The following is a 13,914-nucleotide window of genomic DNA, read 5'->3' on the forward strand; positions in this document are numbered from 1 at the left end:
GAAAGAAAAATAATCACTGTAAGAATGTGTTATTGAAGGTGCCGCTTGGGGAAAATGGGGTTCAATGCTCACCAGGCTTCTTTGAGTATTGGCAGTGCCTCTTAACAGATGTATACTGCTGGGTGAGTGCTAATTAGCTGCAACGTTGAGGGTTACCCTTAGAGGCAGTGCTTTTTGGCTGAGCAGATGTGCTTGCATTGGGCTCTTACTAGTGTCTGAATGTAGAATCCCAGGGCAGAACATGAAATACATTGCAGATACATGCTTGAGGCAAGGTAGTGTCAGCAGGAGTTGAGTCAAAGTCCTTCTGGGACTGTGTACCACCGATGTGACTGAAATTAGAGGGGAGATGGAGAGCTTTGAGTTGGGATGCTAGTAGCATGAGATACAGCTGATTAAGTCTTAGATGTACTTACTAATTTTTGGTCTGCTTTATCTGTCTTTGCTTAAGTCTCCGGCTATTAGTCTATGTCTCTGTGTTTTCTCTTTTGTCTCACTTAGATAATGACTTATGAAATATGTTACTATATTATAAGGTGAGCAAATTCTAATAGCTGTAATTGCTTTACAGTAAATTGTTGCCTTTAGAAGGAGAAATAATCAATGTCAGAATGTGTAATTGAGGGTACCACTTGGTGAAAATGGGGTTCAATGCTCACCAGGTTCCTTCGATTATTGACAGTGCCTCTTACAGATTTATACTGCTTAAAAGTGACTTTTAATGCTTTTGGGCATAAATTCTATCTTGTTAATCATCAAGATGGTAACCCTTCCTTTCCTTCCTTATTTTTATATTTTGCATTAACCTAGTTTTGCTTTTTACTATTTTTGTATTTATTTATTTTTATTTTATAATAGGCTTCATTTTTAGAGCAGTTTTAGGTTCACAGCAAAATTGAGCGAAAGGTACAGAGATTTCTCATATACCCCCTGACACTCCCCAACCCACCCATACAGCCTCCCCCATTATCAACATTCCCTGCTAGAGTGGTACATTTGTTATGATCAATTAACCTACATTATTAACACATCATTATCACCCAGAGACTACCCAGGGATCACTCTTAGTGTTGTACAATATGCATTTGACAAATGTATAATAATATGTCTCTACCATTACAGTGTCATACAGAGTCGCTTTTGTTTATCTGTTTGTTTGTTTTTTGAGATGGAGTTTTGCTTCTGTTGCTCAGGCTGGAGTGCAATGGCATGATCTTGGCTCACCGCAACCTCTACTTCCCAAATTCCAGCTATTCTCCTGCCTCAGCCTCCTGAGTAGCTGGGATTATAGGTGCATGCCACCAAGACTGGCTAATTTTATATTTTTAGTAGAGTTGGGCTTTCTCCATGTTGGTCAAGCTGGTCTTGAACTCCTGACCTCAGGTGATCTGTTCACTTCAGCCTCCCAAAGTGTTGGGATTACAGGCGTGAGCCACCGCGCCCAGCCACAGAGTCATTTTATTGCCTGAAATATTCTTTGTGTTCTGCTATTTCAGCCTTCTCTCCCCAAAACTCCTGATGACCACTGATGATTTTACTGTCTCCATAGTTTTGCCTTTTCCAGAATGTCATATTATTGGACTCATATAGTATATAGCCTTTTCAGATCGGCTTCTTTCATTTAATAGTATGTATTTAAGTTTCTCATGTCTTTTCATTTCTTTTCAGCACTGAATATTTCATTGTCTGGATGTACCATTTTTTTGATTTTTAACCTTTCTGAATCTCTGTGCTTTAGGTATGCTTCTTATATACAGCATAATAATGTATTTTGCTTTCTTAACTATTCTTAAAATATTTTATTTTTAATAAGTAAACACGTTTAAATCTATTGACTCAATAATATGATAATATGTTTGGTTTCAGTTCAGATATTACATTACATATATCCGTATATAAATATTTAAATATGTAATAAATGTTATATATGTATATGTATGTATATGTAAATATATTTTACATCTAAAATTTATTTATTTATGTATTAAAATTTATTTATTTTACTTTAGGTGCATACTATATCTGGCATTTCTCCCCATGATATCCGACCCCCTGCTGTCTCTCCCCTACCCCCCCAAATGCCCCCCATGTGTAATGCTCCTCTCCCTGAGTCCACATGTTCTCATTGTTCATCACCCACCTATGAGTGAGACCACGCAGTGTTTGGCTTTCTGTTCTTGTGTCAGTGTAAACTATATTTATTATAAATTATACATATTGTAGTTATTTGAATATGTATAACATATAATTATGTGTAATTATATATTAAAGTCTTTCAATATCTTATTTATTTTATTTTCTCTCTTTTGATAAATCTTTTATTATTTAGAAAGGTTTATTTATTTGTGGTCATAATTATCTTGTACTCATATTTTTACATCATAGCTTAGTGCCTTCCTCTTCTTCGTTATTTAATATTATTTTTCTTTTTGACACCATTTAAATTAGCTAATTCTTCTTTTTCTCAGCATCTAAATTAAAGTAACACACTTTTATAGCAAAATACTGCATAAGGTCACTAGCAAGTTTATTCTATTTTTCTCTTTTTTTTCAAATTTTTCCTTTCATATATTCTACTTTTCATATGCTTTCCCCATTTCCACCATTTTGTGATAATTGTACTGTATCTACATTGTCAGAACACATAGCCATTACCTGCTATACTATCTCAGTTTAACCATTATCTAGTCTAACACACGAACACCTAAATATACACACACATCAACACATACACATCAACAAACACATACATTCCTATATCCATCTCTCAAATATGAGCATGTGGGGGATGGATCTCTCTGCTCTTGGGTGTCCTTCTTAACTCCATGGCGGTGTACTGATATTTAATTGGGTGGGCAAAATTATGAACATTTTCTTGAGTTCAGAAATTTCTTCTCTGTATCTTGGTGCCTAGAGGATAACGTTTCATTCTTGTCAACCAAGTTTAAGAGAATTCCTTCCAACCAACGGGGGTAAGAGCCCCTTTTTTGTCCTCCCTCCTTAACTTAGGAGCAAAATTCTCTATCACCTTATGAAAAACCAAAGAAAGTCCTTTGATTCCTCACACTTGCTGTTCAAAGTATTTTGTTTCTCGCCTTTTTATCTATAAAATTAGATAACTTCTGGCTTACACTAAAACATCAGCTTCTTGCACAATTACTATTTAATTGTGCAGTCATGGCCATCATAATTGCTAACTGCTAAAGAAATCATGATTGTGACATCTGGAAGCAATAAAGATTATGCAATAAAGTAATGTAGAAGAGAGCCGGCAGACAAAAAAAAACCGGTAGAATGTTCTAGAGGAAGTGATAATTGATTTGGATATGAATGAAAATGAAAAACGTATATTTGCTGTTTCGTGTAGTTGCTGGGTGGCTTAACATCTATTCTTGCATAGAACTTTACTCCTTAGGGGAACAAGTTCAACTATGGAAAGAATCTTTAATATGCCCTCGTCAGACAGATGTGAATGCCAAGCCTTACTACTGTTCACGACATAATCTCACTGTCCTATTGTGGAAATATCCAATTTAAACAACTTGCATATTTATTTTTTAAATAAAAGGCCATTACTACAAAAAGCAACATTTTTTTTGGTGCTGAGTAATATGAAAATGTTGCTACATTCAAGCCATCATCTGTCCAATATAGCACTTGTCAAAATATGGAGTATAAAGAAAGTGTTTTATAGCTGTGTTTTATAGCTCACTGGATCAAATGGCTGTACTTTTTCTTTTTCTTTCCTTTTTTTTTTTTTTTTTTAAGACAGAATCTCGCTCTGTCATCCAGGCTGGAGTGCAGTGGCACCATCTCAGCTCACTGCAACCTCCGCCTCCCAGGTTCAAGCGATTCTCCTGCTTCAGCCTCCCGAGTAGCTGGGATTACAGGCACGCTCCACCACGCCTGGCTAATTTTTGTATTTTTAGTAGAGACAGGGTTTCACTATGTTGGCCAGGGTGGTCTCAATCTCTTGACCTCGTGATCAGCCCACCTCCGCCTCCCAAAGTGCTGGGATTACAGGCTGAGCCTCCGTGCCCGGCCGCCTGTACTATCAAAACAGGAAATGTTCCCTTGTCCCCTTCACAGGGCGCATGATGGGGTATGGCTCGCTTCTTCAGTGCCCCAAACCTTTAGGGGGGCATGCAGATGGGCAGGCTGTGGTGCTCTGACCCCACAGCAGTGTCTAGGGGTGAATGTTTACAGCTGAAGCTCCAGTGGCCGTGTGTTACAGGGTGCTCTTTAAGTTTAGCCGACCGTAGGGGGCTTGTGTTAGCTCAGTTAGATTCCCACCTTATTGCAAGGATAGAGGGAATTCTATATCCCAAGGTTCTTGCCTTGATGCACCAGAAGAATCTGATTGCACGTGGGTTTGGAGAATGAGTGCAAGGTTTTATTGAGTGGAAGTAGCTCCCAGCAGATGAGGGAGGCAGAAAGGAGATGGTTTTCCCCTGCAATCTGGCTACTCTGCGGCCTGGGCTCTCCTCCCACTGCCCCTGCCAAACTCTGCGTTGTTCTGCCAGTTGGTGACCTGCTGGCGTGCAGGTGCCTGTCGGCAATAAAGGGAGTTTTCCTTTTACTTCTAGGAAAAAAGCCTCTGTCTGAACCAGATGAGGTAGATTGCACTCAAGTGTGGAAACACACTGCAGAATGTGCTGGCTTCACGTCTCACCACATAACGCCTGGCAGGGCCAGAGAACAATTTGTTCTCCAGCTTATTACCGTAGAAGCCAAACATACCCATTTTGTGCTCGCTGAATCCAGGGTGTCTGGAAACTTGGTTTGTAGCTAACTTAAGGTCTTTAGACATCTTTCCATTCACTAGGCAATGGACGCATCTTCCAAGGTCTGCATGGAGCTGCTGCTTCTAACTTATATAGGACTTACTGTTCTCTCTCACTTATGTTGGTGTGCACTGCAAAATCCTTTCATCATTACTCTTTCGTGAGTAATGCTCTGATTTGCTAGAAAGCTCACGGCGGGTAAAGAGTGTGGATTATGTATGTTTCAATACAGGCTCCAGGTTTATGATTTCAGTCATAATTTGGTCCCAGGAGTATTGCTCACTGGATCTGTGTACTTGATCAAAGAGCCGGTGCTCTATTCAAGTTCACCAAATATCAAGCCATAGACGAGTTTCCATGCTACCTTCAGATACCAATGCTGCCATCAGCACCTAAAGGTATCATGGAAACTCATGGATGTTCCCATTACACATGTGAATTTATCCACCTTCATTTTTAGATGCTATGCTAAACACTTTACACGTCACCCATCTTATCATCACAATCACTTTATGATGAAGCTATTATTATCCTGCTTTCAGTGATGATACAGTGGCTAGAAAGAGACTAAAATAAAGAGCTGGAATTGAACCCAGAGAGTCTACCCTTTTCGCTCTTGGCCACTATGCTCGACCACTATGGGAAAGCACCACACAGAGTGCCCGGCATACAGAAGGTCTCCAAAAAGCATCTATGTGTCTCTCAAAATAATAGTTTACAAGGTATGAGTGAATTGAAAGCCAAAAATCTGCAGGCTGAGGCACAGCATTTTTTAAAGTGTTGTCTGTGGGCTACACACATCAGAATCTCGGATTTGACTTCAAACCTACTGAGTCAGAAATTGCGGGGACTGCAGCATGGGAAGGCTTGTATTTTGGCTATCTCCTCTGGCCAATGTTTTAAATACTAAAGCTTACATCCCTTCAATGTGGTTAAAAGATTATGAGCTGGGCATCAAAATATCTGGGACATTAATAGCTTATATTTCTATAGCTCTCTACAATTTGCAACTTGCTTTTGTGTGTGTATGCAAAATAATGTCAAAAATATGTGCATTTTTTTAAAAGTCATTTTATAGTAAAATCCCAGAGAAATATCTCAGAGTCAACTTCGAAGCACACCCATTGCAATCAGTGAAATGGTTTATGGTGGCAAAGAGGAAATAAGCAATACTTGATGAATAACTTTTTTTTTTGTCTACTGGATATAAGATTTATGGAGTCAGTAATCAGTCTCTCTTACTCCCCATGTCTTGTAGCCCACATATAACTGACATTTAATGAATAACTGTATAATTAAGGAAAAGAATTCTGTACAATGGGAAAGAGTTTTCCAAGCAATACCCAACCTAGCCATTGTACTTTTCCTGCCTGAAGTCATATATAAAATGCTTCTTATCAGGGCCAAACATTTTTATAACGGCTTCCACAGGCAGAAGGAATTTATCAGAGCAAGTGTACCCTAAACGTCCTTTCAGAATGTCTGAATTCATTCAGATTTTTATAGTGCCAAAATAATAAAAATTAAAAGTAAATATGTACATTTACATAAAGAAATTCCACAAACTTCTTGTAATTAGCTTATTAGCTCTGAGATAGAAAAGTGGTAGATCAGGTGTAAACCTGAAATGTGATGGTGCTGAATTAAGCAGAGCAAGAGAAAGAGGAGAGGCCATTCAGTCAAGTGGAAGAAGGAGTGTCCTAGTTAATTAGTAAGAAGTGTTGGTAATTAACACCATGATATGGTTTAGCTGTGTCCCCACCCAAATCTCCTCCCAAATTGTATCTCCCTTAATTCTTACATGTTAGGGGAGGGACCGAGTGGGAGATCATTGAACCATGGGGGCGGTTTCCCCACACTGTTCTCATGGTAGTGGGTAAGTTGCACGAGAGCTGATATTTTATAAGGGAAAACCCCTTTCACTTGGCTCTCATTCTCTCCTGCTGCCGCCAAGGAAGACGTGCCTTTTGCCTTCCACCATGATTGTGAGGCCTCCCCAGCCACGTGGAAATGTGAATCCATTAAACCTCTTTTTTGTTATAAATTACCCAGTCTCGGGTATGTCTTTATCAGCAGTGTGAAAATGGACTAATACACACCACATCTACATTTTAGCTAGTCCTGAAGTTATATGGATTATAATTTGCTGTAAATATGAGCACAGACCAGAGGTATTCCGGAGCAGATATTTATATAACTTTAACCAGCACACTGCCATCCGCAGCCCATCTTCTCATTAACCAAACTCACGGAACAGTGGAAAAGAAGAGGCGCTTACCAGCCTAGGTAACTCAATTATCCAAGCACCCATGAGGATCCATAGGGTGACAACGCTGATGCCCAAGATAGATATGTCAGGTAAATCATATCTTTTGAAGAAGGTACTTTTTTTGAAAGAAGGTCAATAACTTGTTCAAGGACACAGCTAGTAAGGAAACAATATTTAAGGGTGAGTTCCTCACAAGGGAGTGTGTTCTTTGGATCACAGTATAATTTCTATTAAGAGCAACATGATGTTACTGAGTGAGGCTCTTTCAACACCAGTGTCCTGGTCTTTAAAGTGAGTGAAGTGGAATAGGTCCACTTCAACCTTCAGTGAGGATGGCTTGTATTCTATAGAGCTAGTCTCAGTGCCAATTACCAGCAGAGGGCACCAGAGCCCTTTGAAAGTGCTTTTTTTTTTTTTTTTTTTTTTTTTTTTTTTTTTTTTTTTTTTTTTTGCCGGTCAGTCTTGGCATCAAATTTCTCAGCCTGCATGAATCAAATTATTGCTTGGGGGTGGGTGAAGGGAAGTGTCACAGAGTTATCTGACTCCCTCTTTCACTTTCTTAAGAAGGGAGAAAAACCTCTTTTCATTAAATTGTAAGAGATATGCCGTTACAGTGTTCCTTGTTAATCAGAACAGGTTTCCCAAATCCAAATGCAATTAAAGCCGAGTTTTTAGACCCTTATCGCCTTCCTCCTGGGTGTATGTCCTCCTGTGGGAACTCCTGCTGGGAACATTGCTTTGGAAACACTAATATGTGTTGCAGGCCTGTGAATATGTCACCAGGGAAGGCGGAGGAGGGAAGCTGGCCTGTCAATTAAGCAAAAGGAATCTGAAACAGGAGAACAGACACAGTGGCGATCTGCAGGGACAGAAATCTCTGCCAGGGAGACTCGCCCCACACACTAATAGCAGATTCAGTCTCTCCTGTGGTCTCAGTCCAAAGAATTGCTAATCAAGAGTCACCAGCCAAATTCAGGGAGAGTTTCTTTTCGGAGGGAGCTGTTATAAAGCAGTGCTGACGTAGGTGAAGTGCATGTCATAGGGTCTCAGAAAACATCCCCAGCTGCGTTCTAGGGGCTTCTGCCTAACTAGGACATTCCAGAGAGGTAAATTACTCCTTTGCAATTGTTCTTGTAGTATTTCTTACCATGCTGTTAGCTATTTCTGACTCAAATGAGTATTCCTGAGAAGAATTGTTTGCGGAAATAAAAACTTCCGCCTCCTCTTTGATCTTTGGTCATTTGAAAACCTTTCTTAAAAGAAACTGAATCGAGAGAGGAAGGCATCAAAATTAAGGCGTTTGCTCTCCTCAAGACCAAGGTAGAGATAATTTGACCTTTGCGTTTCTATCACTTATCTTCCAAAGGTTGGTTTTCAAGGGTAGTATGGGAGCAGGAAAAAAATGTCATCTGCCCCAGTTTTGGGAACACATAGGGGACCCAGGGCAATGGGATCTAATGTGAGACATGAGGATGAGTGGACCTAGCCAGGGATAGAGGGGTTTGGGATGCGTGTTCTGGAGAAGAGGGCTCTGCACCAGCAAGGCTTAGAAGGGAGACTGTGCTCTCAGTATTCAGCCCACCTTTCTGGGACGGTGATGCCACAGAGAATGAGCACTGTCTATGAATTAAATCAATTTAGCAACAATTTCCAATGTGAAGTACAAAAGTATTGGTCGGGTAGAAATAGTGTATTCCAAATGAAGAATCGGATGTTGGATCAGGTCTAAAAAGAATTTTCTGCTGCAGTGAAAGCTAGTGGGGTACAGGAGACTCAGATCTATCTGAAAACCCAAAGGACAATACATATTCAACCCACACTTCTGTGCGATCTGATAGAGCAGGAAGGAGAAAAAGGGAATAACGTTATCCTCAATTCAGTAGGTTTAATGGGGGCAACTTTGCCCACTTACCCATAATGCCAGCCTATTTCCTACTTAACGTGTTTAGCTTGAGATCTATTGTTGTAGGTGTGAATGACTGTAGGATGCCCTTTGCCAAGCCTGGGGAACTTAGACTATATTTTCTTATAGCCTCAAACACCTGAACAACTTGTTAGAAAATAAAAAGTGCAGGCCAGGCTCAGTGGCCCACACCTGTAATCCCAGCACTTTGGGAGGCCAAGGCGGGTAGATTGCGAGGTCAGGAGATCGAGACCATCCTGGCTAACACGGTGAAACCCTGTATCTACTAAAAATACAAAAAATCAACCAGACGTGATGGCAGGTGCCTGTAGTCCCAGCTGCTGAGGAGGCTGAGGCAGAAGAATCACTTGAACCTGGGAGGTGGAGGTTGCAGTGAGACGAGATGGCACCACTGCATTCCAGCCCGGGCAACAGGGCAAGACGCTGTCTCAAAATAAATAAGTAAATAATAAAAATAGAAAATAAAAAGTCTAAATTTGAAATTCTTCTGTTTCTTTCTGTCTATATTACCTGACCCCGGGGCATTGCGAATGCAGATGAAAGGGCACCGTCACTAAAGGGATGTGATATGACAAAAAACCAAAGCAAAGTCTCGGGAAATGGAGCCATGTACCTCGCTGTGGTCGCTGCTTTTGTGTTCAGAGTCTGAGGAACTGGCGTGGGATGAAGGTAGGGAGGGTAAAGGCCATCTTCTAGGGGTTTCTGGAGGAAAGGGGTTCGGGTAATGTAATTTCCCTGGCTGTAGGGTTGAATATTTGAACTCGAATGGAATTATCGTTATCCACAACTCAAATCCTACCTGTAGTAAAAGAAGAAATGAAAGCCCAGGAGACTGAGAGGGCAAAAGATTTTCCAGAACCTCTTTTTATGTCTCAACCATCATTGTCACAATGAACCCCCAATGTATCATTCCTTGAGCTCCCCCGTTCACTGCATGAAGGCTGTGTAGCCACAAAGCTGTTTAATACATAGTCTCCTTAAGGAGGCAAAGCACAGAAAATTCATGAGAAAAGCATTCATCAGAGAAATAGTCCAGAAACCATTTGATAGAAGGGATTTCGTCTTATTCATCCCAAATTTGAAGCTGTCACAGTGCTTTTTGAAAGAATGAACTAGGTAACGTGGATAGAAACAAGTATTCCCCAACCCCAAATAAGCTAGAAACCATTCGACAGAAGGGGTTTTGTCTTATTCCTCCAAAATTTGAGTTTGCTTGTTGAAAGAATGAATGAGGTAATGTGGAAGGACACAAGGAGTTAATATTTATGTTGGTGATTTAGAGATGGCATCAGGAATGGCTACACAGAAGCCGTTCTAGCAGGGCTGCAATGAGATGTGAAAGATGTTTAAGAACAGGAGAGGTCCACAGACAGACAAGGCAGGGAAGGACATTCCAGGAAGAATTCATACGTCCAGTGTTTGGAGGACTGCCAAGCAGCTTCACAGATGGGGGAAGGTATAGGAGGAGTTTCAGGAGATAGTGGAAGAACCACAGACACAGACTGGGTAAGTAGTCTTTGGATTTGATCCTGTAGGACTGTGCTTCTCACACTGTGATACAGGACCAGTGGTCGTTCTTTCCCCAACGCTGCACTGACTAACAAGACTGGAGTTGGCCTCACAGAGGACTCCCCATGTGAGTTTCACAACACTGTAGGAAGACCCTACTGAATGACACCAGTCTACTCACCACGCATGTAAATAGCATGGTGATGTCAAATATCCATATCCACCTCCAAATGCTCTCCCTACTTTTGTACTTATCTTTCAGTGACAGGAACAAAGTTTGCAGGCTGCTGCCCATCTGCAGACCACACTCAGAGCAGCATGACTGAGGATAAGGAACCACCAGGAATATCTAAGCAGAGAAATGACTTCATCAAATTTGTGCCCTAGGAAGGTCACACTGGCAGCAAGATGGAGAAAGGTTTTTTGGGCAGAGACGGAGTCAAGGAGGCAATACAAAACACAGGAGCATCAGTGCAGACAAGAGATGGTGAGGATCTGAACTGGGGCCCTGAGTATTCTCAGGGGGATTAGATCATGCATTTAAGAACCATTTCAGAGACAAATATGCTGTGCTTGCTGACCATTGAATATGTGAGAAGCTGGAAAGGGAAGATTCAAGATTTCTGGAAAACTGTGGGCATGAAGATCTCATTAACTGAGGTTTGAACTTGGGGTCTTAAAAGGGGTTGCTGAAGGCCAACCTAGGGAAGGGGAAAGCCCATATGACTAAAGGAGTTTTTCTCAGGACAGAACAAAGATAACACAAACTTTGAGTCACAACCGGCTCCAAACAGCCAAGTTGGCGTAATCATGTTTGTATATATATGTGTGTGTGTGTGTGTTTTCAACTTGGTTGTAGCAATGCAGTTTTACAGCAGAACATTCCTCTGCCCTAAAGTCATGGGCAAACTCACAGATCTGTCAGTGTAACCTTATCCCAGCTTCCTGTTTGAGTGCTTCCTATCTTTCCACAGACTCAAAAACAAGCCCCAGCTGGTCTGATAAAATTGAAATTACTCTTAGGTGCAAAGTGACACCAGACCCGCTCTGCCACACAGAATGCAGTTCTGCTGCAGGGATTTGAGGGAGAATTTGGAGGGGAGGATTTGGCCCGGGGGGTGAGTGGGTGGGGGAGCTTGTAACCTGGAAATATGGCGTGTGTCTCCCACTTACTTACCTAATAGAGGGAGAAATGATTCCAAGGGTCTCTCTTCCAGGCTACTGACACGTGCCCACCCCCATACACAGACACCTCTACACATCACACAGCACAGGTGTTCCAATCACCTGTCATTTCCCAAAGACGTCTCTTTCCTGTAATGATTGCTGGGCCCCCAGCCTCATGGAGACCAACTCCCCTAGTCCCCACCAAACCCAGAGACAAGATCTGTTTTAGACTGTCAGCTCCAAAGTGGACACTGAGCCAGGGGACTGCATCTCGAAGCCCTATAACCAGGACAGAGCTTGGCATATAGCAGGAGCTAAATGAATGGCCGAGGAACAATTAGTGAATGGGGCTTGAATCTGGAATCTGCCCCCGAATCAGGGATTCCTCCCTTCTCCTTCCTTCCTGTCTTTCCTACTTCTCTCTCCCTTTTCCTTCCTTTATTCATTCATTTTCTTTAATATATGTGTACTGAGCACCTACCATGTGCTAGAGCTTGTGCTAGATTCTGAATAATCCTTGATAAACCAGACAGGATTCTGCTTTCTTCCTGGACCATATAGATTTCTGTAGTTTCAAAGTTGGAAGGATTCTTAAATGCCTTTCAGCCCAGACCCACTTTCTCCCTACTTTTTGGTTGCATCCATCTATATACCAGCTCCTATCCACTAGCCATCTGGTCTTTGCTTACATACCTCTAGTGATGGAGAACTCACTTCCTTTGAAAGCAGTACCCTTCCCTGGGTGATTTTCACAGTTAGAATGTTCTTCATTTTGAAAAACCTAAATGCTAACAGTTATTGCCTTCATGTGATGGAGTAATGAAAGGTTTGGTTTCCATCTTTTCTGCACTTCAGTGTTTCCTAATTTTTCTCCTAAAGAATGTTTTGTTTTATTAGAGAAATTGTGCTTTTGTTAGGTAATTATTGAAACAAATTTTGTAAGAAATAATTTTGTAAATTCTTCCTTGGGAATTTCTCAGACCACGAGCTGAGAGCTCCCTCCTTGTAACTTCCACACGCTGACCCCAGTTTTGTCCAGAAGAAGCAAGAATAAACTTATATTCTTTTTCCTCCTTTAGCATTTAATGACCTCTGTCCTTTTAGTACATGATTGCTTATTTTATTGCCAGTACTTCCAAAGTGTTTGGCTTACTCAGCATTACTCAATGTTGATTCTAGCAAATGAGGCTTGCATATATTTCCATATTTTTAAGAAGTGGATAATTCAGTCTAACCTTCACTGAAGATACTTGACTTACATTTGTTGACTTTACATGCTGTTTCCTGCTTTGGCAATCATGACTGTATCAAAATAGGATGTTCTGAGAATTTGGGGAGACAGGGTATCACATTGGTTAAGAGTATAGATTTTGGAGTCAGAGGTATGGCCTCTGTTAGCTTTGTTGTTTTTGAACAGTTATTTAATATCCCTGGATTTTGGCTCCCTCGTGTGTATTATAAGGATAATTATCTTCAACTAACACAACTGGTATGAGGATTTAACTTGCTAAGATACAAAAGTGCTTAAAATAAAACAGATAAGAAGGAAACAATAGACACCAAGGCCTACTTGAGGGTAGAGTGTCGGAGGAGGGTGAGAATCAAAAAACCACTTATTGGGTACTTATGCTTAATACCTGGGTGACAGTGTAATATGTACACCAAACTCCTCTAACACACAGTTTATCTACAGAACCCACCTGCATATGTAACACCCGAAACTAAAATGAAAGCTAAAAAGGAAATAGAACATATGCCATAAATGCCTTACTTAGATATTCAACAGAATTCCATTTATTTACATATTTATTTCTAATTAAGTGAATAAACATTAGTTTCACAAATAGCTTTTGAACCCTTTTATTAACTGAGATCTCTGCTTGTCTCCCATCCCCCCAGACACTAAAGACTATGCTCGTGATAGCTCCTAACTGGTTGTTTTGGTGCTACCTGAGAGCAGACATCCCACTAAGTGTGAGTTTCTTGGTGTAGACATCAGAAACTTAAAACCGCCTTTATCACAGTCCTCATTTGACATCTCTTGCTTTGGACAGGAAGACCAGAATCATCCCAGAATCCAGGAATTTAGGCAGGAAATGGAAAGAATTCCAGATGGACATGAGAACAGCCTAAAGGAACTTTATTAGCCCCTGCGATTTTCAGATGGGAGATCCTCCACATCTTCTGTTAGATTTCCCTAATAGTATTTCATTTTCCTTGGTGTAATTGCCAATGATATTGTGCTTTTAACTTATTTCCAA

This window comes from Sapajus apella, unplaced genomic scaffold, assembly GCF_009761245.1.
Source record: "Sapajus apella isolate SASKATOON/1434 unplaced genomic scaffold, GSC_monkey_1.0 scaffold3, whole genome shotgun sequence".
In the NCBI taxonomy this organism is placed as follows: Eukaryota; Metazoa; Chordata; class Mammalia; order Primates; family Cebidae; genus Sapajus; species Sapajus apella.